Below are 27,915 nucleotides of genomic sequence, written 5' to 3' on the forward strand. Positions count from 1 at the left end.
TAATGGTACACGACCACTGGTCTCCAGGTCAGGGAGCAACTGGTAACTTCAGAACCATCCCCCAAGATTCTACGTTCCACCAGAACCCCAGAACAACCAAAAGTATATTCCTCCGTGTGCCTCCTTAATTTTTCCTTTGCTCCTCTCATTTTGTAGTAGATATTCTCTACTTTCCAGAGATTCTATGTTGTCCCTCTCACATTTACACCAAAAAAGCAAATATCTTCACATGCGGAACTCTCCCCATTTATGGCAGAAAACTCTTCACCTAAGGGACAGGAGAGGCTTAGATGTAGATGTCTGCCTATCCCTTCACAAATTGTATTGGTGAGTATCTGAAGTAGTGCTACAGAAGTACTACTTTGTGTACTGAATAATGCACTAGTGAATAGACTCAACTAACATGACTTGCATGAAACACAAGCATCTAGAACCCCTTGAAGGCCAGCCGCTGGTGTTCATTTATTAAGAAAGTCAGTTATAGAGTTTGATCTAGTAAATGACTCATCTTCAGTTCATTTTATAGTTTTTAATTTTTAACATGGTTACTTTAGGGCACCTCTTCTGTCCCCTTGTTGAATCAGTATATTTATATGTAAGTTAACAAAGCTTTGCAGTAGAACAGTTATTTTCCTCAGTTCCTCCCACCACAATTTACATATATGGATTGCATTTCTTGCCATATGCGAAGTAAAACAACTTGGATATTACTCTAGGCTGGCTGGCATAGGGTTCAGTAATATAGACTGTATTATTTGTACAGTCATTCCATTAGGGTGTCTGTTGCACTAGCCACTGTTTCCCTGTGATCCTTGCATAGCATCAGATCTCGTGGAGTGGCTTGCATGACCTAGACACCACCCATAAATCTGTGAACACAGGTCTAGTGCTGTGCATGAGTAGCTTATCTAGTGCTGGAACTCCTTCTTACATTATTGTAGATGAAAAGCCCCTTTTGTTATTATACTGTATCATGGGACCACTTGTGAAGTCTCTGTGGCGGGGAAGCCTCCTGTTTGCTGAAATTGTTTTTTTGTTAGCCTGAGGGTTCTGTGCTTTTTACCTCTGCTACCCAGTGCCATAGGAATTGTGCTCATTTCTTAGAAGATGGTAAACTTGACCAGTTCCTGATTGGCACATATTTTCTTATAAGTCCCTAGTAATGTGAAACAACATGTACCCCATTGTACTTCAGAGGACTCCTCTGCTGCTTTAGGCTTGCTTGTTACCTCAAAGCACTGCCCTGCCTCTACCATGGGACTGCCTTGTACCCTTAGAGGACTGTCCTACTTCTTGAGACCTGCCTTGCCTCCGAGCATGACTTCAACCTCCCGCTACGTTCCCCCATCAGCTACAGCATGAAGCATCGTCCCACTGAAGATTTTCGATTTCCAAAAAAGTGACTACGTCCGAATGTAGAAGTCTTCACCGGCGCAACCTGTCCGGTGCTTCCCAACGATAATTCCTTCTCCACGAACACCACCGGCTGCTTTCCTTCACTGAATTTTACCTTCTCAGACATTTTTCTTCAAAGATTCTTCTGTGTCCAAAGGTAAGCCGACTCTGCACCCAATACACTTCGTGTATCTGGACCACACTCCATTGCGGTCAGTCATATCCTTCGACTTTGCCGCGGTTTCGTGCGACTAGATGTTTGTGGTTAGCCCTTTGATCCTGTGGCACTAGTTTTCACCAAAAATGTTAAAAATTCATACCGCAGGTTCTGTTGATTAGATTTAATTTGTTTTTGTGTCATTTTATTTATTACAATTATCTCTATTTTACTAAATTGTTGTGGGATTTTCTTGTGTTGTGTTTTCACTTTACTACCTTTTGCATACATACTTTACACATTGCCTCTAAGTTAAGCCTGACTGCTTTTGTGCCAAGCTACCAGGGGGTTAAGCACAGGTTAATTAAGTGACTTTTTGTGATTCACCATGACAAGGTTTGTGACTGTTGCTTTAGGATAGTTACAAATCCCGCCAACCAAAGACCCAATTATCTACAGTTAGGTATGGTAATAAGATTTTAGTGGTAAAGTCTGGAAAACCAGGAAGAACTGCAAAACTGTCTGGGAAGAGTTCGCAAGGTAGAGGTAAAGAAATCTTACCCCTGCACATTAAGTTGACCCCCTCTTTAAAATCTTTCTGCAAAGTTCTGTTGTCTCCAACTTTATCTGGTGAAGATAGAGAAGCAGAAGGGGGGGGGGGTTCAATTGTCATCTAATATGGAAGCTCCTTATAAGCCACTTTCAGTCAGTGGAATTGTGCCTGGAGTGGATAGTAGGTCTGCAGATGACCTATGAAATGCAGCCCAGATCTGTACGCACAATAGATCTGAGGCTCTCATGACACTAAATGAAGTAACCTTGGCCCCTGGTGGATGTCAGAGAGTGTCAGAGGTGGGGGGGGGGGACTTTGGAGCACTCAGAAGAATCATTGGTCTCTATCCTCCTAGGATTAAGGGACGAGATTAAGAGCAGGTTTAAGACATCAGAAACTAATCAGGCAGACATACAGGCCTCTTGCCCTGCTCACACCCAAAAGTTGAATGAAGTAGCCATCGGAACCAGAGCTTTAGGAGAAGAGGTAGGACTCCTCGGGCCTAAGTTTGCTTGCAAAACAGAATCAAGCATTAAGAGAGGATCTTGTGACGATTGAGAATTACTCATGAAGAAACAACCTTAGGTTCCTGAATGTACCCGAGGCAGAGAAAGAACCCGATATTAAGGCCTTTAAAAAAAGCTGTTGCAAGAGATGGCTTTCAAAGATAGACCGGACATCAACCTCGACCTGGAGATACAACATGCACACAGAGACCCTTTTGAAAGGAATCGGCAGAGGCAGAAGCCAAGGAATTGTTTTTTGAACTTCTCATACACAGTGAAAGAGGCAATACTGAGTACAGCCTTAAGAAATGTCCCCTTTACGCTCAGTTCCTACTCTCTTGTGATTAGATCAGAAGTGTGTCGGGCAACAGACTAGAAGCAGTGGGAGCTGGGAAAAAAGATGGAGGAATTTCATAAACTGGTGGCAAACGCCCGGTTGAAATTCCCTGCAATGTGCCAAATCATGTGAAATAATCAAATGCACAATTTCAGATCTGTGGAAGATGCATTGGCCTTAATTAATCTCATTAAGAAGGGGGTGGGTCCCAGATCTCTCACTGAGGCCAAGACAGGTGCATGGCAGGGGGGGTGTAGGGGGGAATCCCACCCAAGTTAAGTTTAATTGAGTCTCTTTCTGTTCTCTGCGGGGAAGTTCATCAGGCACTTCTGCCTGTTAGTAGTGGGGTGGGAGTTCTCCCCGGGGGAGGCAGGGCTGGTGGGTGGTGGGGTAGGTTACAGGGTGGGGAGCAGTGGGAGAAAAAACAAAAATAAGTCCTCAGTGTCATTTTTCCACATCAGGTATTATATTCGCCCAATGGTATGTCATTTAAACATGAAACATAGGCTCCAGTCCCCCGAATGAGAAGGGTGCTAGCAGGGAAATATCATTTATAACATGGAATGTAATTAAATGGCCTCAGAATTGAAATTCGCCAGAGGTTGATGATTAGAGAATTAGAGGATAGCCTGGCCAGATAATTATACCCATTTAACGCCCAGTGAGAGTAGAGCCTTCTTCCCGAAATTTAGTTGGATAGATACTTTGTCCCAGAACAGATAGGGCATAATAAGGGCTTGGCATCTTGATAAGGAGAGGAGTTGGGGGTGAAGGTGATGTCCTCGAAAAACAACGAGTCTGGAAGGTTAGTTACAGCAGTCCTGAGATGTGGAGACTCAGAGTTTGTCTGTGTTAGTTTTTATGGGCCAAACCTCGACGATCCTCAATATATAATACATCTGGAGTGGAACTTTTTGGAAGTGGCTACCCTGATAATTATTGAGGGTGATTTCAGTACCCTGTTGATCCCCCTTTTAGAAAGATCTACTAGGAACGTTCATGCCCAAGCCCCCAGGGTACGACAAGCCCTTAAGAACATGCTCCACAATATTGGCCTGGTGGATGTCTGGAGAAATATAGATAGGTTTAAGAAGAGGATACACATTTCACAGCAAAAAGTATGGTCACTTCTCTAGATTAGATTACATCTTGGTCGACAAAGCCTTGGCTGGGGAAATAAAAAGTGTTAACCTTCTACCTGGACATATTTCAGACCCTGCTGCAGTTACCATGGTGCTTAAGGGCCTTAGATAGCATAGTAACGCCCAGTGGACACTAAAAAGGGTGACTCTCCTGGATCCAGAGGTAGTTGTTGCTCTGAAAAAAGCTAGTACTGACTTCTTCTTATTTAAGGCAGGTTCTGCCTCACTGGATATAATCTGAGAGACTTTTAAAGCTTACATCAGAGGGGTGTTGAAAAGTCTGGCAAACAGTAAGAATCGAGCTCAGAGGACAGAGCTTAATAGTCTGGAGGAAAAAGGCATTGGAAGCTGAGCTGCAACACTAAAATACATGCCCTAATGCCAACAGTGAGGGACTGGGTGGGGCGTGGCCCAGCCGCTGACCGTAATGGCCGCGTAGGCTTGAAGCTCTGCTGCCAATTCTCCTTGCTGGACCTATTGCGGCGGCACAGTGGTGCATCGTGAACCCTCCGGCGCCATGTGAGGCGTGGGAGGAGAGGGTGCGGCGACTGGTGGAGAAATTACACACTGTGCACTAAACTGGTGGACTACCCCTTGGCCTGGTGTGATGATTCTGTGCAATATGTTGGAGTCCACATACATAGAGACTGCCCACCTTGAGAGAGGCTGTTGTAATCCTGTTGCGAAAGCCTGGAAAGGACGCATTGAGATGTGACTCATACTGGCCCCTTTCGCTCCTGAACTTTGATAACAAACTCCTGGCCAAGGTAATAGCGATAAGGCTAACTCTAATTGTAGAGAAACTGATCTCTCCAGCACAGTCAGGGTTTATTCCACAGAAGTCCACCGCCCTCAATACTTGTACCCTGTTTGCCATGCTAAATAGGATCTCACCATCGGTCCCCGCTGCCGCTGTTCTCCTTGACGCTGAGAAAGCGTTCGATTCTCTTGAGTGGCCTTTTTTGCTTGCCACCATGGCTAGGTTGGGGATGCCAGAGCGCTTCTTGTAAGTGGTCCGGCTATTGTATACACTACCTACAGCACGTATCCAATTGAATGGTATACTGACTAAGGTGTTTCCACTTACACAGGGTACGCGACAGGGATGTCCCCTGTCCCCCCTTTTATTTGTTTTGGCGAAGGACCCGCTGGTGCGCCAGTTGTTAGAGAGGCATAGCCACAGAGAGTTACAGTTTAACACTGGGCCCCTGCTCCTTTCACTCTACGCAGACAATATTATTCTCTACGTGCGGCACCCGGACACCAATTTATCGGATGTATGACGTTACAACGCATGCTATTACAACGCATGCCTTTACGAAGCAAGTTTTACAACGCAAGTCGTTACAACGACTTGGGTTGGGGGGCGCTGGATAGTGAATAGTTTAATTTACTATTCCAACTCCAGTCCCCGTGGATAGTAGGGAAGGTGTTGAAAACTATTCCCTATCCTAGAGCGCCCCCCAGCGCAAGACGTTGTAAAAGTTGCGTTGTAATGGTTGCGTCGTAAAGGTACTTCATTGTAAAAGTTGCGTTGGAAAGGATGTTCCCCCAATATATCACCATTGCTCGTGAGGTGACGAGGTGTGCCGCCAAATCGGGCCTGCATATTAATTGGGAAAAATTGGAGGTGCTCCAATTGACGGAGGCAGCCTGCACTAAACTGGTGGACTACCCCTTGGCCTGGTGTGAGGACTCTGTGACATATCTTGGAGTCCACATACATAGAGACAAGGACCGTATCCTACAGCTAAACTATGGTCCGGCCGTAGAGAAGTTGGAACGCAACATCGAAATTTGGTTGCGACTGCCTCTGTCGATGGCGGGTAGGATAGCTATAATTAAGATGGTGGTCCTGACACAGTTTTTGTATCTTTTTTTAAATATTCCTATTCCGCTCTATAATAGCTTTTGATCTAATATACGCTTGTGGTTATTATGACTGGTGTGGGGTGGTAAGCCGGCCCGTTTAGGCTGGGATACATTAATACTCCCATATGAGAGGGGTGGATTTTGGGTGCAGAACCAGCAGATTTACTACCTGGTGATGCAGTCAAGCTTCGCACGACATTGGTATCGTACGGACATCCCGATCCTGTACTATAGGCCTGAGGCTGACTTGGTTCTTCCAGCTGTGCTTAACACCCTGCTGCCCCGGGGGTTCCCTATGGATCCAAGGGATATTCAGACTGTATCTACTACAAGCTGGGCATGGCACAAGTTGCAGCGCGTAACTGGGGCTCGCATGTTATGCTCCCCCGCACTGCCCCTTGCAGGAAATAGCTGGATTCCCAACCTACAGGAGGCCTTGTTAAAACGTACATTGGCCACATTTCACATGACCACATTCGGCGACCTGTTCCCGGGAGGGCACATTTTCTCGCAAGGAGGATCTTCGTCTCCACTCGGCCTTGCTGATGGATCATTTCATACTACTGAGGGTGCAGAGGGTGTTGCGTTAATGTGTGGATAGTTATCCGTTGGAACCACTGGAATTTACTATTTTAACTGGGTTTATTAGCGATGGTGATAGGAGCCACATAGTGGGCCGAATGTATAAGACAGCTGTGACATTGCTCCCATGCCGGGGTGTGAATGAGCGGGCATCGCGGGAGCGCGACCTTGGGTACCCCCTAAGGGATACACCGTGGAGGCGGTGTTGTACACAAACGCACCACGTGTCTCCCAACCATAGGCATAAACTGCTACACTTCAAGTTTCTGTGGAGCGCATACATGTCCCCAAGTAAATTTAATCGTATGGACCCCTCACGTCCGCACACATGCCTGAGATGTCGCTCCCCGAAGGTGGATTTTGCGCACATGACGTGGACCTGCCCTAGTCTTGAGGACTATTGGAGGTCGGATTTTAGGGACTTGTCCCGGATTGTGGATGCGGTGATTCTGCCATTGTCCTTATTTGCTTTGTAAGGCTATATTCACAATCTCTCTAAATCCAAATGCTGTTTTGTTGCTATAGCGCTGCTACTTGCCAAACGTGAATTCGCTATAAAGTGGGCAAGCCTGCGCTCCCCTACATTCGCTATCTGGCTTCAAAGCATGACGTTTTGTAACACTACTAGTGACACGTATGCGCGGTTGAAGCCTCCAGCTTCACGGCCAGTTGACATTTGGCAACCGCTACAGCTCTATCTCTTGGCAGCACAGGACAGCAATGACCTTCCCACTCCCGATCTGGCTGCCCTATCTGGGCCTGCAACTGTGTCAGTTACAGGTGTGTTACGCTATGTTACTTTGGCGCAGGATTAATGCGTTCCATTGCTAGTCCTTTTGTAGAGATGACCCATGCTTGTGCTATTTTAGGTAATGGACGTGACCTTTAGCAATGACTGTATATGGTATACCGATATATAGGATGGTATTACGTGATTATTATTGTATTACTGCACTGTATTGCACTGACCATTACGTTGTTTTTCTTGTGTTCTTTAACTGTGAAAATGCGACCTCTGACCCTGCTTGCAGGCCAGGTCGCTCCCCTGCTGCCATACAGCTCCACCTGTGCGCCAGTACCTCCCACGCTGCCGCTGCCTTACCGCCCGCGAGTTCGTTCCTGCCATTGCCCTTGTAGTAGAGTGTCTCTGTTTTTTGTACCTGTAATACTGTGATTCTGTAATTTATTGTACTGTTTTTTGCTTTGTGCTGTCCTCGTTGTTTGGCTTCGTTCCCCCCTCCCCCTGCCTGTTTCCCGCCGCTGCTCCCCTGCGGCCCGCCCCCTTGCCGCCCCGCCTCCAAGCTGATCCTCCCTCCATCCCTGCCTTAAACGGCGGCCGCTGCGTGGCAGTAGGAGTGACCTCTGACCATTCTTGTGCTGTAAGACCGTTCTTGCAGGCCAGGTCGCTCCCCTGCTGCCACACAGCTCCAGCTGTGCGCCAGTGCCTCCCACGCTGCCGCTGCCTCCCCGCACGTGAGTTCGTTCCTGCCATTGCCCCTGTGTTAGAGTATCTTAGTTTTTTGTACCTGTAATACTGTGATTCTGTAATTTATTGTACTGTTTTTTGCTTGTGCTGTCCTCGTTATTTGGCTTCGTTACCCCCCTCCCCCCCTTTTTTGCCTTCTGCTGCCCTGCCCGTTTTTCCGCCGCTGCTCCCCTGCGGCCCCGCCCCCTCGCCACCACACTCCCGCCTCCCAGCTGATCCTCCCCCCTCCCCGCCTTAAATAGCGGCCGCTGAGCGGCTACGCTGCTGGCGCGCCAGAGGCAAGCCCATCTGCGCCCGTCCGCTCCTGGACCGCGCCCGGCGCCAGAACCCCTAGACCCAGCGAACACCACAACACCAGACTCCAGTACAACGCCGTCACTCAACCCCGGACGAGACCACACCTGCATCCAAGCCGCCCCGAAACGCACCCACGGACCCTTCTCCTGCCGCACCTGCGGCTTCACCTGCGACAGAGCCAACAAACCTCCTAAGACCGGACCCAACCACCTCCGCTGCATACTTGCAAACACGCCGTTGAGCTCTGGGATCTACTGGACACCTTCGCCCCTGACGTAGCCTTCCTGACCGAAACCTGGTGGAACGATTCCTCGGCACCCGACATCGCCATAGCCATCCCGGACGGATACAAGATCACACACAAGGATCGCGCCTACGGAATTGGAGGAGGAATAGCCATCGTCCACAAGTCCACCCTCAAGGTCTCCACCCACGCAACACTCTCAACACCGCCGAGCACCTGCACTTCCAGATCCACACCGACCCCAACACCACCCTCAGCGGAACACTCATCTACAGACCCCCCGGACCACGGGCTCAGTTCAGCGACTCCATCGCCGACCTCGCCAGCACCCACGCACTCGCCTCCACAGACTTACTCCTCCTCGGGGACCTGTACTTCCACCCCGAGAGCAACAACACGCCAACTCCGCCACCCTGATCAGCAACCTTGCCAACCTCGGCCTCAGACAACTCGTCACCACACCCACCCACGCAGCTGGCCACACGCCGGACCCCATCTTCTCCACAGGCACCCACGTCGCCTTCTACCACACCACCGAACTCTACTGGACCGACCACCATTGAATCCATTTCACCTTCAAGAAACCAACCAAGCACCACCGCACCACCGCACCCAACAGCAGCCCCACCGCCGCTGGAGCAAAGTCACCGAAGACCAGCTGATCACCACCCTCGCCCAGATGCCCATCCCACCGACTACACAGCTGGATTGCTGAGACGACTTCAGAGGCCACGGCCCCTTTCTCCACCACTCTGCAAATTTGCCTCCTGGCCTACTACTAGTTGGGGAATTAAGCTTTCTTGGCTGGTGAGGGTCCTTGGGGGCCATCAACCTCTCCTGTTTCCTCCAGAAAGTCCCACACAGTGGGATTGCTGAGAGGTCTTCGTAGGCCCACCCCCTTTCTCCACAACTCTGCATACAAGACTACTAGTTAAAAAAACATAGAAATTCACAAAGGTTATGGGGACGTTGTAGTTAGGAAATAGAATTTGATAAGCCTTAGAAATGTACTTAAAAAAACAAAGGTTACAGGGTTATAGTTAGGAAATAGAATTTAAAAATTCACTGAAATAAATCGGAACGTTATAGCCATATCAGTCCTGTCATTTGAAATGTCATCAATGCTGTCATCTGTGATGTCACTGACCATGTCATAAGTGATGTAATATGTGAGGTCATAAGCAGTGCATTGCGGGGGCGCAAGTTATAGTTAGCTCAGGTTACTATAACTACTGAATTTCACTGGTTGTGTACGAGTGAAATCTGAGCCTAACTATGACGCCCCTGTAATCTTTGTTTTTTCCAGTTAAAATATTTTAAAAAAATATATATATATATATATATATATTTTTCTCTCTTTCTCTCTCTCTCTCTCTCTCTCTCTCTATATATATATATATATATATATATATATATATATATATATATATGGTGTGTGTGTGAAATAATGGAATTTGTTTTACAAGAAAGAGCACTAATTGAATGGACAATCATTAATTGTGTGCTATTGTTGCTCAAGAGAATATTAGGATTGGTATCCCACACCAGCAACCCTGAGTAGGCCTTGGACTTCTCTGCTTTGCTACCCTGTGTGTGTCAGGTGCTGCAGTGGTGTATCTGGGTATTATTGTTGACTTAATATGGTATGTTAAATCACATTTACCTCCTAGTGGGTAATAGCCCCCATAATATCAAACCCCCCCACCTATACCAGTTACAACATCACAATATGAGGGGTGTCATTTAAAATAAATCAGGTGTACTGGCTTTGACAAGAGGTCAGGACATCAGTATATAAAATGCAAGCCTATTGGGAGATACAATTGCACATTTTATAGGGTGTCTCTTGAAACATTTATATATGTTTGTCAAGCAATGTTTTTAGGTTTGAAATTAAATGAAAATATGGTTTCTATAGGTTGCAAAATGTACACCATCAGGACAAAACAGTGCTGCATTTAAATATTTTGTATTTAGATGAAAAATGGAAGGCATTTGATGATTGCGAAGGAAAGCTGACACTGCCTTGTTTACATGTCTTCCAATCATTTCAAACTTATCACCATTTAAAGTAGACCACTTCTAATTTTGTCTATGTCAAATATTTGATCACACAAAATATGTGTTCGGAAATATAGATATTAAGATGGTAAATGTTTCCTTTATCTCAATTTCCAATTTAACTCCAGTTAAGTGTCCTATAGCATTGCTACCGCAGTCAATAAACATAAAGTGGGGATGTTCACACATACTAACCCAGCGAAGGAAGTAACTGAATCTATTTCAAACCTCTTTCACCAATCCATGTTCCTTCAACTCCTTTCAAACCTAAATCATTTTCAACACCTACTTTCTTTCCATGCTCTCTGGAAGAAAAAAAATGAAACTGTGCCCAACCAACCACATCCTAACTGTGCACATACACTGACATACAAGCATAAGGATCACATAGGCAGACAAACATATATATAGCAGTGAGATGATTGGCCGTTGGGAAACTACATCATACCAACAGATTTATTTTGGAAAGAGGACAATTATTGCTGTAATAAAATTTGGGTTGCTAATATAGCACAGTACTACCAAAAAAAAAAAATGAGGTAAGCAAATAAGCTAGTATGCACCAAAACGTATTAGAAAGACATGTGACACACATTTCTGATCACATGAAAATGAAAACGAATAGAAAACTAAGCAAGTAATACAATTAAGAAGTAAACCTTAAGTGATTGCTTAATAACACAAGGTGGGCTATACGCACATCCAGCAAACATACACACACTGTTGACTGTTGGAAAGCAGTACAGCTGTATTTCTCCTTCAAATACATTACAGAGAAATTGAAAATTATACCTTATCACCTCCGTCTATATTGTTTCTACGTAAAATAGTTACATTTCTTTCTGGAATACTGTTACAAAAATAACACAATAAAATAGACACAAAAATTAACACTTCTATTATGAAAATTAATACTGTAACTGTTACTTCTTTATATATTTTCTAGAACAGATGTTCCCACATTGAACTCAATACCTAAAAAACATTACCTGCAGTTGCAAAACAGTGTACTACAGAGAGAGAAGGAAAAAAGAAATTGAACGGAAAGGAAGATGCCTACAGAAAAACAATAGCATTGGTAACAGTACAATACATTTATTTTTATGTGTCTACACACACTAACCTTAGTAATAAGAAGGTTACTAGGAAGCAATTGATCAAGAGAACACCATTAACAGTTAGTTACTCCAACAAAGACAATGCTGCCAATTCATAAGAAGAGACAAGATTAGGAATATCACTGCTGAGCATTATAAAAGATGTCTCCTGAAAAATCTTCTTCAAGCGCTTCCTTTCATAAAGACAGAGAAACTCTTACAGAAACAACATGCTCTACATATTGTTCAAAAAGCATTTCATATCAAAAGAAAACTGTTTATTTTCATAATGAATTGATTCAAACCCCTCAACCGTTTAATTACAACCTATAAATTACAGAAGAAACAACTATTAAGACTAAACTTCTGTCACATTTTTCTCTGTAACTTGGGCATAAACGTCAAGGCATGAACTATACTTTCGTGGAGAGAGATACCTTCAACAGAATAATTGTGTTAATGAAGGCCGGTGTTCCTACATGCAAATGTAGTAGGTGAAGAAAAAAAAAGTAAAACCGAAAACAATACTTGGGATTTACAGGAAGAAATATAAAACCCCGTATATGAATGGAAATGCACTTCTATTTTTTTTTATGACAGCTATACATCCATTCTGAAGCTAAGATCATTTCTAATGCAGGGCTCAACAAATCCACTCGCCAGCTCGCATTTGCGAGGTAGAATTAATGAGGACGAGCTATTTTTAGGTCCTACTCGCCCTTTCTGGCGAGTAGGAAGACAAATTAACTTTTGCCCCCTGTCTTTGAAAACAGAGCAAATGTGACAAAATAACAAGATTTAAAGGCATTTTTATTGCTCACAAAGTGAATGGGTAATAAAGATGCCTTTAAATCTTGTTATCTTGTCACTTAAGCTCCGTATTCAAAGACGGAGGTCAAGTAGGTCGAGGAGATTTTATAAGGTACGAGACCTGTAGGACTAGTACAATTTTTCGGATTTTTTGAGCTTTGTAATGACATATAAAATGTCATCACTACTTAAAAAAATTAAACTTCTACAAAACGTAGATGTCTGCCCATTTTCAAACATTACTAACCTACAAGGACATTCTTTAGGTTGTTTGAGAAATCGCGTGACCACATTTCATCATATCAAACTGCTCTGCACACATCTTCAACGGTAAGAAAACTTGTGAGGACATTATACTTTGTCAAAACACCATCGTTGCAATTGGAAGAACTGAATTATGCTCTACTTCACTCTAATCCAGCACAAGTCAACAATATTATGGACTATATCCAATCTAAATACTTTGATCCACTCTCCGAGAACAATAATTGTCCAGACGTTGCCTTTACTCAGAATTTAGAATTAATCAGAAATCAATTAATTGCAAAATAGATATTCTTGAAATTCAAGAAACAATTTAAACAGTATCAGAAGCAAGTAAAAATAGTTGATCTCCTTTAAACTATTTGAAAATATACCTCATCCCTTCAGAACTACATCAACTGAATTTATATGCATTAAATTCAAACAGTGCATCCTTTTCAAAACGTAGCTAGAATGCAACCAAAATCTGGATAGTTTTAGCCATAGGAATTAGTACTCACAGTGAAAGGAAAAGTTGTGTTCTCCCATTAGATTTTAACAAAAACATAACCAATCTTGAAATTGAACGCAACATAGAGGAACCTTTTGTGGTTTTATTCAATGGAGTCCCTACAACGGATAATTAATTAGCATTAGAAGTATTCAGAAAGCACTACATTATCTTCAGAAACACAACATAAACTATAAAGATTTTGATGTTGCAGACTAAATGTTCTAAATTTTTTTATTTGGAAAAGCAAATCAAACAGGAAAATTTGAACAGATTACTGAAGAACAAGCTATACAAATATGTGAAACATTATAGTATAAACCCACTACACTCGAGACATGATGGGTGATGATTTAGAACTATATCAGTTGAAGGAAGCTAAATGAAAGCCTATTAAGGAAAAATCAGTAGAAGTAAGATGTTATCCATATTTATTCCCCACTGGAAAAGGTGGAGGATATGATGATCGTCCAGTCCAAATTTCATCTTGTGACTATCGAGCTACAAGATTATATTCAGAGGATCCACGCTTTCTTAAAGATATTTCTTATATTTTCATCCTGCTATGTGAAGGTGAATTTTTTGTCACTTTTTATGCTATTGTACATGTTATGCAGATATGAACAGGCTTTACTAATAAAACAGCACAGGATTTTGTTATAAATATGCATGAAAAAAGATGAAAATCTAGAATATAACTTAATCAACATTATGGCACGTCAATGAGAGCAAATGAATATTGGTTTCGAAGACACAGTGAACTGAAATGTATGCTCAGAAATTTAGGATCACCTACTTGATTTATTACTTGACTGCACTGAGTACAGATGGGGTGTTTTGTATCAATTTCTACTCGAAGCTGATTCTAATATTCTGGACATTAACTGCAAAATGCCCACAGAAATATGTTCTTTAGATACTACCAATATTTGCTGATATTTCGATCACAAGTGTCAAACTATGCTTCACTACTTAACCATCAAGGTAATTAGAGATTGCATACGAATTGAACTTAAGAAAAATAGAAATTGAGTGGGAAAAGGCCAGAAACAACAGATTATTAGTAAATAAAGGTTTGAGTGGACTTTCAAAAGTTAAAGAGTAAGCTAAGTATCCTACAGAAGTGGTTAAGGAGATATCAGGAAAGTTTGACGAAAAGTAAAGTAAGTAGTGTATGATTAGAGTATAAGAAATAATTGAGGAGAAATTGGATGAAATACTGCAAGTTATTGCCACAAAGGATGTAAGGACATTTTGGAGACTGACAAATGGAGGTATGGGTAGAGGGATCACTCAATAGACAGTATGGTGTTGGAAGTAGCATGGATTACATATATATTATAATGGTTTTAATGAGATCATTGTAGATGCGGTGGACAGGGAACTGTTGGAATGCATCAGTGTCAGCTCCATAAAGGACGTTATAAAAAAAACCTTTTAACAACAGCAGCATGTCCTTAGACCCCTCCCACCCATAATACTAAAGATGACTATTGACTGGATGCAGCACCAACCTTTTTAGGGTCTTTAGGGACAGATTTATCAAGGATTTTCCCTTTCACAAATGGACCAATTAGCAGAATCGGTCCGTTTGCGAACGGGAAAAGGCCATCACAAAATAAGGAATTGCAAAATTTGCAATTCCCAATTTTGCAAATGCATTTAAGGAATCTCAAATTGAGATTTCTTAAATGCAATTCTGCAAGCACTCTAAGTTAGCGATCTGGCCTTAAGAAATCGCAAATTACCACCAACTTCAAGTAGGTGGTAATTTACAATTTTCAAGAAACATGCACTTTTTAGCATTTTCCAAAGTGCCATGTGGCGCGCATACATGCCCTGAGGGCATGTATGTGCGCCACATGTGCACACATGCATATTTCAGGGGTGCAACAGGGTGTCCTTTTGGCACCCTTGCACCTTTGTTAGTGCATTCTCAATTTGCGAGTACATATTGGGTACTTGTAAATTGCAAATGTCTTCCCATTCATTCCTATGCGCCCCTAGGCCCACAGGAATGAATGGGAAGGTGTTCCTTAATTGCAAATCGCACTTTGCAGTTCGCAATTAAGGAACATTTAGGAATCGCAATTATTATTGCGAAACCTACATACATTGCATTTTGCAAGTCCTTAATAGAGATTCGGTAAAAAGGTATTAAGGACTTGCAAACTACAATGATGATACATCTGCCCCTAAGTGTAGTAACTCTAACTGTCGTGTTACCAGAAAATTGGACAGGCCTCGGACCCCAAGATTTAAAGAGTGATTAGTTTGAAGAAAGTAAGCGCAAAAGTCTATGAGAAATTTATTTTTAGGAGATTAATAGAATGGACTGATGAGAATGCCCTGATTCTAATTGATTAGGGAGTCTCCAAGGAAGGGCTTTCACTGACAAGCCCCTGCTTCAGCCTATGGTTAATGGACAGAAAGGCTATTGATGGTAAAGGGAAACTATATTGCTCTTTTGTGGACTTTCGGGCAGCATTTGACTGGGTAAACTGAGAGATGTTGTGAGATAATCTAGAAATGTTGGGGATCCAAAGTGGATTACTAGGCATCTTGAAGGAACTCCACAGGGACAATTGGGCCAGAGTTCAGTTGGATAAGGATGGTAATTTGTCGGAAGAGATTAAGATAAGGAATGGTTCACGCCAGGGTTTTGTGTTGGCCCCCTTATTATTTGCACTTTCCTTATGGGACCTACCTAACGTATTGTTGGGATCTGTGTCTTTTTCTCCTAAAATGTGAGGTACACGTGTCCTGTCTGTTTTATGCCTAAGATTTAATGATTTTTGGTAGTTACTGTATGAATAAAAAGACAATTGTTAACATGGAGCAAACCAAGACAATGCTATTTGGACATAACACAAAATAATTTAAGTGGTATCTTGGGAAATCAGTGAGGCGGTAACTATATACCAATACTTGGGTATGAATTTTACATTCAATTTGAGTTGGACAATGCATTGTGAAATGGTAAAGATGAATGCTTTGCCAACAATAAAGGGCTTATGTCAGTTTAAGAGGGAATATGACAGGCCTATTTTAAGGCCAGAGTTATCAGCTTTTAAAGCATTAGTCCAAACAAACTTGCTAGATGGTATGGGCGTTATGTTCTTAAGTGACATGCAGAGCTGGAAAAGAATATAAGCTCAATGTTGAAATTTTTTTTTTATTTGACTAATTCAGACATTATTAAAGTGATATGGTTGTGATCCTAGTTATGCCTCTCATAAAGAGCTACACTGAGGGGCCGATTACAAGTTTGGCAGTCTTACCACCTTATCACTGCGGCAGCGGTCCCAAGAAGACTTTTGTGCCAACTGTCTTCCGTCTGCTATTTTACGATGCATGCAACCTGAGCCACAGACCGGCATCGATGGAGTGTCTAGCTTGGGCGGTGGACTGCAATGTTGACGATGCGAACTCCACTGCCATCAGGGCTGCAGGTTCCTGCAGAGCCAATCACAAAAACACAGCTGTACTGGCAGTCCCCTTGTGGTGGTAAGCTTGTGCGCTACACTCTTAGCAAAGCACCAGAACAGTGCCAATTGGATGGATACAAAAACAACACAGCTGATATCCATTGGCCAAGTGGACACATCTGCAAATCACACTCTAAAACACACCCCATACCAGACCATGATCTTTTGCCTTTTCACTGCAGCACAGCAAGACAGCGACCACCCTTTTTTGTTGAGATAAGGGAGTCCTTTATTTCTCTATCCCATTTAACATCATCCACACACTTGTTTTTCATTTCTTTCTAATATCCCTTGGTGTTTTCTAGTCATTTTCACTCAATTAAATTTAGAGTTATGTCACGTCAAAAAAAATCCAAGTGTTTCAGAACCTGAGTTATTAGTCATGGTGGATGAAATCATAAGAGTAGAGCCACATGGAGCCCAAGTCCAAAATACTCCTCTCAGTAGGAAAAGGGAAATGTGGGACAGAATACTGAACAAAGTGAATACTGTGGGTACCATCCTGCGCACAAAGGAGGAAATTAGGAAGAAGTAGAATGACCTGCTGGGGGAGGTGCATTTCCTGCCTCCAAGCAACACCTGGAGGCCCAGAAGACTGGTGGTGGTCCTCCCAGTGCCCCAATACCATTGTTTCCCTGGGAGGAGAAGGTCTTGGCCATTCTGCATTCTGAGGGCTTGACAGGACTAGCTGGGTGTCATGTTTGCGGCGTCTTGCCGTACCTGAGTGGCCTCAAAGCATGTACAGAAGACCGAGATCCTCACTTCCGGGCGGAAGTTGAGTCCCGGTCTAGTCTTTCTCGGACCGCCTTCCTCTGCTGAAGCACTTCCGGGGGATTTGCATAAACACTGCGTTTCCCGCCGGCTCTGCGCTGCGGATTCTCGCTGCAATCCTGGTTCGCGTCCTTACCTGACGACAGCTGCACATCAGGTATGCTGAGGAGGCCTTGTTGTTTCCGCGTTCGTCCCTCGTTTCTAGTTCTACCGGAAACGCCCTGATCTCCCCGCGCTGGAGCGCGTCTCGTTGCATGACATTTCGGCGCTGGTGCGCTCTGGGGTTATTGTTTTGTTTCTTCACACGCAGGAGCGCTGTGGGGTGGCATGACATTCCAGCGCTGGAGCACTTTTAGTTATTTCATTTTTCTACGCGCAGGAGCGCTTTGAACTGCATGACATTTTAGCGCTGGAGCGCTTTTGTTTATTCTTTAGTTTCTCCCCGCGCAGGAGCGCTTATGGTTGCATGATATTGCAGCGCTGGGGCGCTTTTGGTTATTATTTTGTGTCTGCGCAGGAGCGCTTTATATTTGTATGACCATGCCACGCTGGAGCGCTTGTGGTTGTTTTTTGTTACCGCGCAGGAGCGCTTGCCTTGGTTATCCTTCCCTTACTGGAGCACCTATACTTTCCCTGGTTATGAGGTCTTTCTGAGCCTTGGTGAGTTTGCTGATAGGCGACTCTCTTCTGTATGTGTTTGGAGGTATATTTAGGAATCGGGAGGTGTGGGTCTCCTCCTAATTGGGTCTCTCTTGTTTCCCCCAGTTGATGCCCACGATCCTACCCAAGATCTGCTACCTCAAGTCTCTTTTCCATTTCTCTTTGGCTCCCTTCCCTGGTTCCATCTCATCCCTGCCGGGTACAGCCTTCCGTATGGGGTCAGGTGGGTACAGGGGCGGTGGCTTTTGTCGTCTCTGCGGAATTGCTTCACCAGCAAAGGTAAGCCTTGTGGGGTATACAGCACTGGGGGAGTGGAGTCTGGTAGGTTACACCCCACTAACTGTCACAACACTTTAATTTCAAGTATGCTCTCACCTCAGCATTTGCTGTTTTGTTGTCTATCTACTTTCCTAACATGCAAATACTCTAAGTATCTGAGATGTTTGATTGTCAGTGTCAATGTGTATAGTTAAATATCAGATCACATGTATAAATCTCCATTACATACCACATGTTGGCAGTGGTGTAGCGATAGGGGGAGGGGGGGAGGCAGGGCGGACCGCTCCGGGCAGCATGATTTTTTTGAGCGCAGCAACCTCCCCCCACTTTTCCATGCAGCCTCTGCAGGGCGGTGCAGGAATTGGGCAAAGGGTCTAGCTATGCCACCGCATTTTGGAATGGGGTCTGTAAGTATATCACTATTAAATCATCATCCCAGGACCTAGGATATGTGTCGATATGTAAATGTATGGTGCAGCCCAACTGCATTTTGGCAACAGGTATGTTACACTAACCATTTTGCAAGTGTTGGGAATTAGAGATTGTGATGACTACAGCTACCATGAGGCCTTTTTTTCTGTAACAGAAAACACGATACAATAGTGATTTTGCCCATTCACACTTGTCTGACATGTTACAACTGATGTTCAACTCTCATGGAGTTAACCATTTGTCAAGTGTTGGGAAGTAGAGATTGAAATGATTACAACCACTATGTGGCCCTGTTTCTGTAACAGGAAACAAGATATAATAGTGATTTTGCCAATTCTCACTTGTCTGACGTGTAACAACTGATGTTAATTTCTCATGGACTGAGCAATCTACATACAATGCTCTACTCGAAGAAATTTCTGCCTAATTAGCTTGATGTTGTCCTGGTCTCCTGAAATGTAAATATTAATGGTATGAGTGACACCATACCAATTGTGTACCTCAAATATTTGTAAGGCATTAAGCTAAGTCAGCTGATTAGAAATGGCAGGTGACCCATTGACCCTGTACTGCTCACGTGATGATTAATGCTAAATATACAACCAAGTTGTGTGTTGGCCTGTATTGTACGCAACTAGGCCTTGGAATGGTCAAATACACGCTACTTTTCCACTGTGTTGGCTTAAATGTTTGTGAGATGTCATGTTCATTCCTTAAACCAAAATTCAACATATCAGCACATCTAATGAACTTTTCAATTCTAGTACATGTATTGAATGTCTCCAAATGTCTTGTTAACAAGTTCACTGCCACAGAAATATATCACAATAGTAATCTCTACCTATTTTGTTTTTCCTAGATCTCAACTTACTGTGACCCAAAACATTTGGATGTAGATACCACAGTTCCACAAATAACAATGTTCTCTATTTCATAACAGATTAATCTGGCACAGCACCTGGGCAGAGCTTGGCCACCGAACCGACTTCCACTTCTCCCCCCCCAGATGAATCCCTCAGTGATGACAACACTCCTGGACATATGCCGTGGATGACGGTGCTGGTCCATCTGGTCAGTAGGGGCAGATGGCAACAATGAGTCTCACTGTGCCCACACCAACACCTCTCAACCCAGTTGCAACACCTCAGACAACCCCAGTCCCCCCAAACTGTGTACCTAGCACCGACACTACCATCTTGTGCCCCGCAGTCCTGGATTCTGAGGTGAGAATCACCTACCAGTCACAGAGGAACCAGAAACCAGTGGAAGAGTGCACCCTGGGCCAAGTGCACAGGCCCGTGGGGTGGGGTTTGTAGGAAGGGTACTGTGGGCCTGCTGAGTGAGGCCAATGGTGCCACTCATACCTATGCCACCATCAACCAAGTCTTGGGAGCCTATCATGACTCCCAAGATATGATGGGCCAGATATTTACGGAAATCCAGGAGATGAAGCAGCTGCAGAGGGACATACCAGGAGCTGGCCACCCACAACACCAACCTGGGTCTGCTCATTGAGGTGCTGCAGGACATCACCACAACCCTGTGCAGGGCTTTTTCACCACTATCTACCTCTTTCTATGGTCCAGCTATATCCAGGCCATCTACATTTGCAGTAGCCACAGGAAGGCTGGCCCTGTCAGAGGAAGACACACCTGCAGACACCCCTGTGTCTGTGGCAGCAAATCCCCCCACAGTCGCAAGCAGGGATGTCCATGCCAAAATCCAGGAGGTGCGAGTTGAAAAACACCCACCACTGCCAGCAAGAAACCTCTACCTTAATTTTCCTCCAGTGTGTGTGACACATTTAGTCTGTGGACTATTTTTGGACCCTTTACTTTGGTCTTAAGACAATTTGGCATCTACAACTTTTGTTTCATTCACCATGACTGACTACTTCACTTTTTTTGTTTTGTTTTTGCACAATGTATCTCTTCACCTTTACCACTTTAATAAATACAGAATTCCCAAACTCATTTTATGCTGTAGTGAAACTCACATCTAGCAGTGTATATATATATATATATATATATATATATATATATATATATAAATTCACTGAAAAAAACATAGGTTTCACACATGTTATAGTTAGCTGGACATTTCACTCATACAAAACCATTGAATTTCCCCCGTTATAGTTAGTTCAGCTAACTATAACTCGCGCGCCCGCAATGCACTGCTGATGACGTCACATAATACATCACTCATGACATGGTCAGTGACATCACTGATGACATCTCAAATGACATCACTGATGACATCACTGATGACATCATCCAGTGAATGTGTGTCTTTCTGAAAAATAAATATTTTTTATATATGTATCTAAAGGTCGATGGAAGATAAATGGGTAAATAAGTCTCAAAATGGACGTTCTTTTGTAAAAAAGATTGCATAACTGACTTATAAAGTGTATCTTAGTGAATACATGTATTAGCTTGTAATGTTTAAATATGTAAATATCTGTATCAGTGGTTCACTTTGTCTATAAGTGGCTGCATGGGTTGGTGAGTAGCTAAATGAGTGTCGATATGGGTTATTAGTTGTTTTTTTGAGTATCAGAATGAGTGTCTGTATGGTTTGGTGGGGTGTATTACTTAACGCACAGATGCATGAATGACTGACTCACTGTTTGTATGTGTTTTGAAGACAGCATGTGTGCAGGACTGTATGGGTGGATGAGTGTGTGTATGGGTGTGTTAGTGAGTGAATGACTGCCTCAATAGTATCTTTATTAGTAACTACATATGTTTTAAACTAGTATATGTGAGTATTGATGTATATAAGTGAGTAATGTGAGAGTGAGAGATTGGAAGAGTTCCTGTATAAATAAGAATGTGCCTCTATAAGTGATTGTTTAAGAGAGTAAGTATGTGTATGTTTCTGTAGAAGTAAGTGTAGTGGTGTGTGTATAGCTGTATATGCAATAAATGGATGTTTGATAGTTTATTTGCATGTGTGAGTATGTGTGTGAGTAACTCTATGGATGAGTATCAGTGTGTAACAGGATGTATAGGTGTATGAGTACATATGATGAGTGAGTACATGTATGAGTGATTATATAGAACTGTTGGTGAATGAGTGGATGTGTATGTAGATGTTGGAATTACTGAATAGGGTGTTGTAACTGGTATTGGTATCTCAATTTTGTTGAAAATTTTTGTTTCTATTTTTGAATGTGTTTATCAAAGGTTATATTAGGGTGCGAGGAGGTCTGCCACTCTTTCACAAGGATGATATCATCAGTGATGTCATCAGTGATGTCATTTGAGATGTCATCAGTGATGTCATGAGTGATGTCACTGACCATGTCATGAGTGATGTAATATGTGACGTCATCAGCAGTGCATTGCGGCCGCGCGAGTTATAGTTAGCTGAACTAACTATAACGGGGGCATTTCAATGGTTTTGTATGAGTGAAATGTCCAGCTAACTATAACATGTGTAAAACCTATGGTTTTTTCAGTGAATTTCTAAGGTTTTTTAAATGCTAATTCCTAACTATAACGTGCATGAAACCTATGGTTTTTTTCAGTGAATTTCAAAGGTTTTGTAAATGATAATTTTAAAATGTATTAATTATTATATTTCTTTCTTTTTATACTAATTTCCAAAATTTTTATTATAAATACATATATATATATATTTTAAAGTTACATTACATATTTTTAATGTAAAATAATAACAAAAGTAATTTCAAAAAGAATGCACTGCTAGTGAAACTGCCTGGGTGAATTTGTAAGTGTTTGTTAGGGGCAGATTTACAACCCCCTTGTGCCTCTTTTACACCACCGTTGCATCACTTTTCTGATGCAGCGATGGTGCAAAAGATGCTCCATGGTGTGTGGTATTTAGAATGTGACGTATATGGGAGTTGCGTCAAATTGTAAATCCCTGTACCAGAAGGAGGCATTCCTACATGAGGGGGGTGGGGGTGGAGGGGTGAGGGGGTGGGGCGTTCCGGAGCAGGAACACCTCCTAAAAGTGGCGGAGTGAAATTTCACTTAGTCACTTTTGGGCTCATGCTGTGCCAAAACCCTGCACTAGCTTGACGCAGGTGTAAGGATTGACCCAGCATTCTGAGCATAGGGCCCCCAGAGCATTGCTGGAGATGCGTTGCACTTGCAATATAACTCAAACAATGCACCACCTTTACAGCACAGATACATGCTGTTTTTGTCCCATGGTACACCGCATTGTAAATACGGCGCATCCATGGTGGTGGTGTCACGGTGCACAATAACTGGCATATTCCTGGGGATATGCCAGTTATTGTATATGTGCCCATTAGTGTTTATTTTTTTTAATAGTTATTGTATATGTGCCCATTAGTGTTTTAATGTAGTGAATGGATTACTACATACTGATGAATGAGTCACTACAAAACTAAAACAGCAGTGACTGAGTGTTTGGTGGAAGTGTAAGGATACAAGCTGGGGAATTGAAGGTATAAAAGACAAATGTGCAAGTACATAGAAAACTGCATGCATAGTCTATCGGAGTTTGAAGCAGTCTATGACCTAAGGCCTATTTTAATGCATGAGTACTTAGGTAGTGAGTGGATTATTACAGTTATGCAAGGAAAGAGCCTGATTGAATTTATAACAGCCTCAGTTTTACCACAGTATATAGATAAACATATACTGCTGAATGGCTCACTACAATATTGAAACAGTAGTGTGAGAGTGTTTGGTGAAAGTGTAAAGATACAGACTGGGGAATTGAAGGTATAAAAGACAAGTTTGCCGGTGCATAGAACACTGCCTGCATAGTCTATAGGCGTTTGAAGCAGTCCATGCCCTAAGGCACACTTTTCACAATGAGTACTTGGGTACTGGCTGAATGATTACAATTCTGCAAGGAGAGTGTGCGGCTGAATGTATAGCAGCTTTACTTTTACAACAGTGTATAGATAAGCATATACTGCTGTATGGTTCACTAAAATACTGAAACAGTAGTGTAAGAGTTTTAGGTGAAAGTGTAATGATAACACTGGGTAATTGAAGATATAAAAGGCAAGTTTGCTACTGTATACAACAGTGAATGCATAGTCTATAATGATTTGAAGCAGGGGTATGGGGGCGATCCGGCGGAGGAACACCTCCTAAAAGTGGCTGAGTGAAATATACAAGATTTCACTTTGTCACTTTTGAACTCATGCTGCCTCAAAACCCTGCACTTGCTCGAACCAGGTGAAAGGATTGACTCAGCATTGTGAGCATAGAGCCCCCGAGCATTCCTAGAAATGCGTTGCACTTGCACTCCTATATAGTGTATTAATTTACATGTATACATTTTTTTCCCAATAGCAGGGACATTTTTATAATCTCTGAAATGTCCAGAATGTTACCAATACAAACAGTTCGTAAAAATGTGAGAAGGAACGTGTATAAAAGCGCGATGTTATCTAACTCCAAATTAATATAGTGACAATTACCAATCATAACATCTTTCTTTTAATATCTTTTAGATGTAGAGCTTCACGATGCATTATGTAACAAGGACGACGGCAATGGCACAAGGTGAGCAAAGAAGCTTGTTTCCGAAAGAACGACAAGTTATCTATGAAAAGAGAGAATGTGTAGTATGCAGCAGGCGCGCAAAACACACATTGGGCTAACTGGGCTTCAGCTAGGATCAGATAGCTTCCTGGGCCCACACACAGTTGCACCGAGTACTTCACAGGTCTTTTAAAGACATTTTTCTTGTTAATGAGGCTTTGATGTCCCCCCCGCTTACAGCCCTGCAGCTCCACTCTTCTTTTTGCTTGAAGTTAAGCCCCCCAAATTTTTTTTTAGCCCCACTCTGATATTTTGGACTGTGGTTGCGCCTCTGGCTTCAGGCACCCCCCCCTGTCGTGTGTGTCTCTCCCACGTTTTAATGTCCTTTTTTCGCTATTTCTCTTTCTTACTCTCTCACATCGTTTCTCTTTCTTTTCTTTAAGTTTTGGACGCTGCTATCTCCAGTCAGCTATATACAACCATATATGAGTTGAAGTGGTGAACTCTCTTGATTACTGTGAAGGCTTCTTCAACACGTACAGCACCCTCTTTCAATCACGCCAATGGCACTAGGTGAGCAAAGAATTTTGTTCCGAAACAACAACAAATTATTTGTGAAAGGAGAGAGTGGGTACTGTGCAGCAGCTTGACTGTGTAGAAATGTATAATTACCTATGAACAGCGACAACAGATAGGTTACAACAGTCTGAGAAACAGATCTACAAGCTTATTGCGCCACTTTTCTGTCACTTTTAACATGGGAAAAGTGGCGCAAGGAGCTTGTAAATCTGCGTCTGACTTTTCAAGAAAAAATCTCAACTCCAGACTCTGCGAGACAGTTTTAATGTTGTTTTCTCTCTCTTTCTCTCTCTCACTCTCTGTGACATCATTTCTCTTTCTCTTTTAAAGTTATATACACTGCTGTTTACTTTGACGTGTAGAAGCAGAGTTGAATTGAAGTTGTGAACTCCGGTGGCCGCAGTGTTTGGCCGCAGAGTTTATACAAGGTAAGCTCAGCGGCCTAGATATTGAAGAACTGTAATCTTCATTCTCAGGGAATACTTACTAATATAACAAAGAACTTGGCACAGAAGCTGAAATATGAAAAGACATCTTTATTAAACTTAATTAAGTGAGGCCACGTCACACAGAAGCCGTAGCAACTGAATGAGGTAGTCTGCAGAGTACAGAAAGCAGAGACCTTTTATATGTTTAGGGTTACAAACTTCAGCATACAAGTAAGGGGCAGTCCTAGCTTTTGCAAGCATGCAAAAATGCCTAACATTCCTTCTTACACAAGCCGGCCAAACCCATAATAAAAGACCACAACCCATATCGTAAACAGGTCATAAAAGAAGGAACAGAAACAGATGAGAAGTAGGATAAAGGGTGTGTATGTGCATACCAAACTTTACAATCTCCTGTGCTCTGATCCTTAATCTTGATCAGCTACTGGGCAAGGAACTGGCCTATCAAGGTCAGCTTCAGGCAACAGGGTCAGTTCACTCAGGTCATCTAAAAGTCAGCTAAAGTCATCGGCCTATGTGAGGGCAACCACAAAATGGCTGCCATGCACAAAATGGAACCCAAGGGTTCAGAACGAAATCTTCAAATACACAGTGAATCCATCGGTGTAACATGACAAAAACACTCATACTTGCTGAGCTCACTGTTTACGGTTCGCTGTTACCAAAATCATAACAGAACCACGACCTTTATGGCCCAGGTTCAGAATTCACGGAACCTCAGACCCTCCTTTTGCCCTTACATAGGCAATAACCTAAACTCACGTCAATCTGAATCCTGGTCTATATTCATCAGATCATCGAGATGTTGCTGGAGCATAATCCTATTACTTAGCAACTCTCTCGGGACAGGTCTCCTTACACACGTAGTAGCACAAAGGCTGCATATGGCAGGACAAAATAGGGAATACCTCTATCTGTAGTATGTGGCATAAGACCACACACCCAACAATTAGTGATGTTCACTACTAACTGGTGTTGATGCAAAAGCTATACAAAGGAATTATTAATAAACTCTGACCTCCTAACCAGTTCATGTTCAGGTAAAGTATGGAAAGAATGCAAAGAAGTAGTAGTAGGAAGAATACATAGGTTGGGAGGTGGGTACAGATGTGAATTGGGTATCAAAAAAAACAATCCCACCCATAAAAGACAATGTCATGTTTAAAAACACTAAAAAAACACGTTGTTAAGAACATATAGACAACAGGAGAAAGTAGTGACCACTATTAAAAACAAAATTATAATTTTTTACAACCCTGAGCAAAAAAGCAAATCCTAAAATTATCTAGTAACATTTTTAGGGCTTCCTATGCATTTCAGTAATTTATTGTATGTTCAAGTGAAACAGTGGTGACCCTCATTAATGCTCTGAGGTGAAAAGGGGATACTCTTCCACAGAAAATGGACTTTATTCTGCTTTTACTAAACAGAATACTACTTTAAAATAATGCCAGCAGAACAATAAGAATCAGTCTCCTAACACTTAGTCTATACAATCACACGGAAACCTCTTGTGAAACCAACTATGCCCAGAGACCGTTCAAAAAGCCTCTCTGGCAGGCTTCTATTGTCCATCAAGTCTGCTCCCGTTGTTGCATGGGCCTTTGGATTCAGGCCTCCCATGAAAAAAATGCTTCTCAGTATCTGTTGGAGTGCCCTCCTAGCAAACACTCATAGCTCATTCAAAAAGTCTCAATGTCTCAAGGCAGTGCACCAGTATCTCTCCTGTGCGGCAGACACTACAGATATTGTGCTCTTCATTGGTCATGGGCACAGATCATCTCGTGCAGACCCGGGACCATTCTCAGGCTCCGACACTCATCATTCAGTGTCAGAGGACGCTCAGGCTGCTCTTTCATGGGCACCAGAATGTAGTGCCTTTTGCCAATCTTGGATCCTCCGGTGCACTGCACTTCCGTTGGAGCAAAGGAAAAAGGGGGGTGCTTGGCCAAAACTCAGGCCAAGGGGCTCAAGGGACTGCACACTGTCAGAGGTTACCAGTACATGACAGGCGCTCTTTTGCACTGAAATTCTGGTTCTGTGGCAAAACCAGCTCCTCCTTTTTAATATACAATGCCTCCATTGCAATGCATTAGAAATAAGTCGGCGTATTTACAATCCCGTTGTGCCACTTTTGTGTTAGTAACGCAGTAGGCACGTCCATATAGACACCACTTGAATGCGGGACTATAACAGAAGTGAAATGTACTAGGCACACTGCACACGTAAAATCGTAGTGTTACCTTCACTTGTAATGCTTCACCTTATTTAGTCACATCTACATAACTTTAAACTCTTTTTTTTCTTTTTTGTTTTGCAGATTACCTACCCAACGTCTTTTGGATTCAACATCACAATTTGTTTATAATACTGTTTTATTAAAGTTATTTTTCTAGTTGTTTATTACATTATCTTTGTTACGTTTACAGTTATTGTTGTTTTAATAAAAGTTAATAAAAAAAA

General features: G+C 42.7%; 1 long non-coding RNA gene across 2 annotated transcripts; it reads left to right on the forward strand.

Moving 5' to 3' along the window:
- The first annotated feature begins 1,398 nt into the window (after positions 1-1,398).
- LOC144771573 (uncharacterized) lies at positions 1,399-27,915 on the forward strand. Of its 2 annotated transcripts, XR_013599358.1 has the most exons (6): positions 1,399-1,552; positions 19,864-19,994; positions 24,394-24,445; positions 24,868-24,997; positions 25,334-25,431; positions 27,773-27,879. It is a non-coding gene; the product is annotated as an uncharacterized LOC144771573 (long non-coding RNA). The 2 variants fall into 2 exon arrangements; XR_013599356.1 differs by lacking the exon at positions 1,399-1,552 and having other exon boundaries at positions 18,223-19,994; positions 27,773-27,915.

The sequence above is a fragment of the Lissotriton helveticus genome, chromosome 8 (assembly GCF_964261635.1).
Source record: "Lissotriton helveticus chromosome 8, aLisHel1.1, whole genome shotgun sequence".
Taxonomy (NCBI): Eukaryota; Metazoa; Chordata; class Amphibia; order Caudata; family Salamandridae; genus Lissotriton; species Lissotriton helveticus.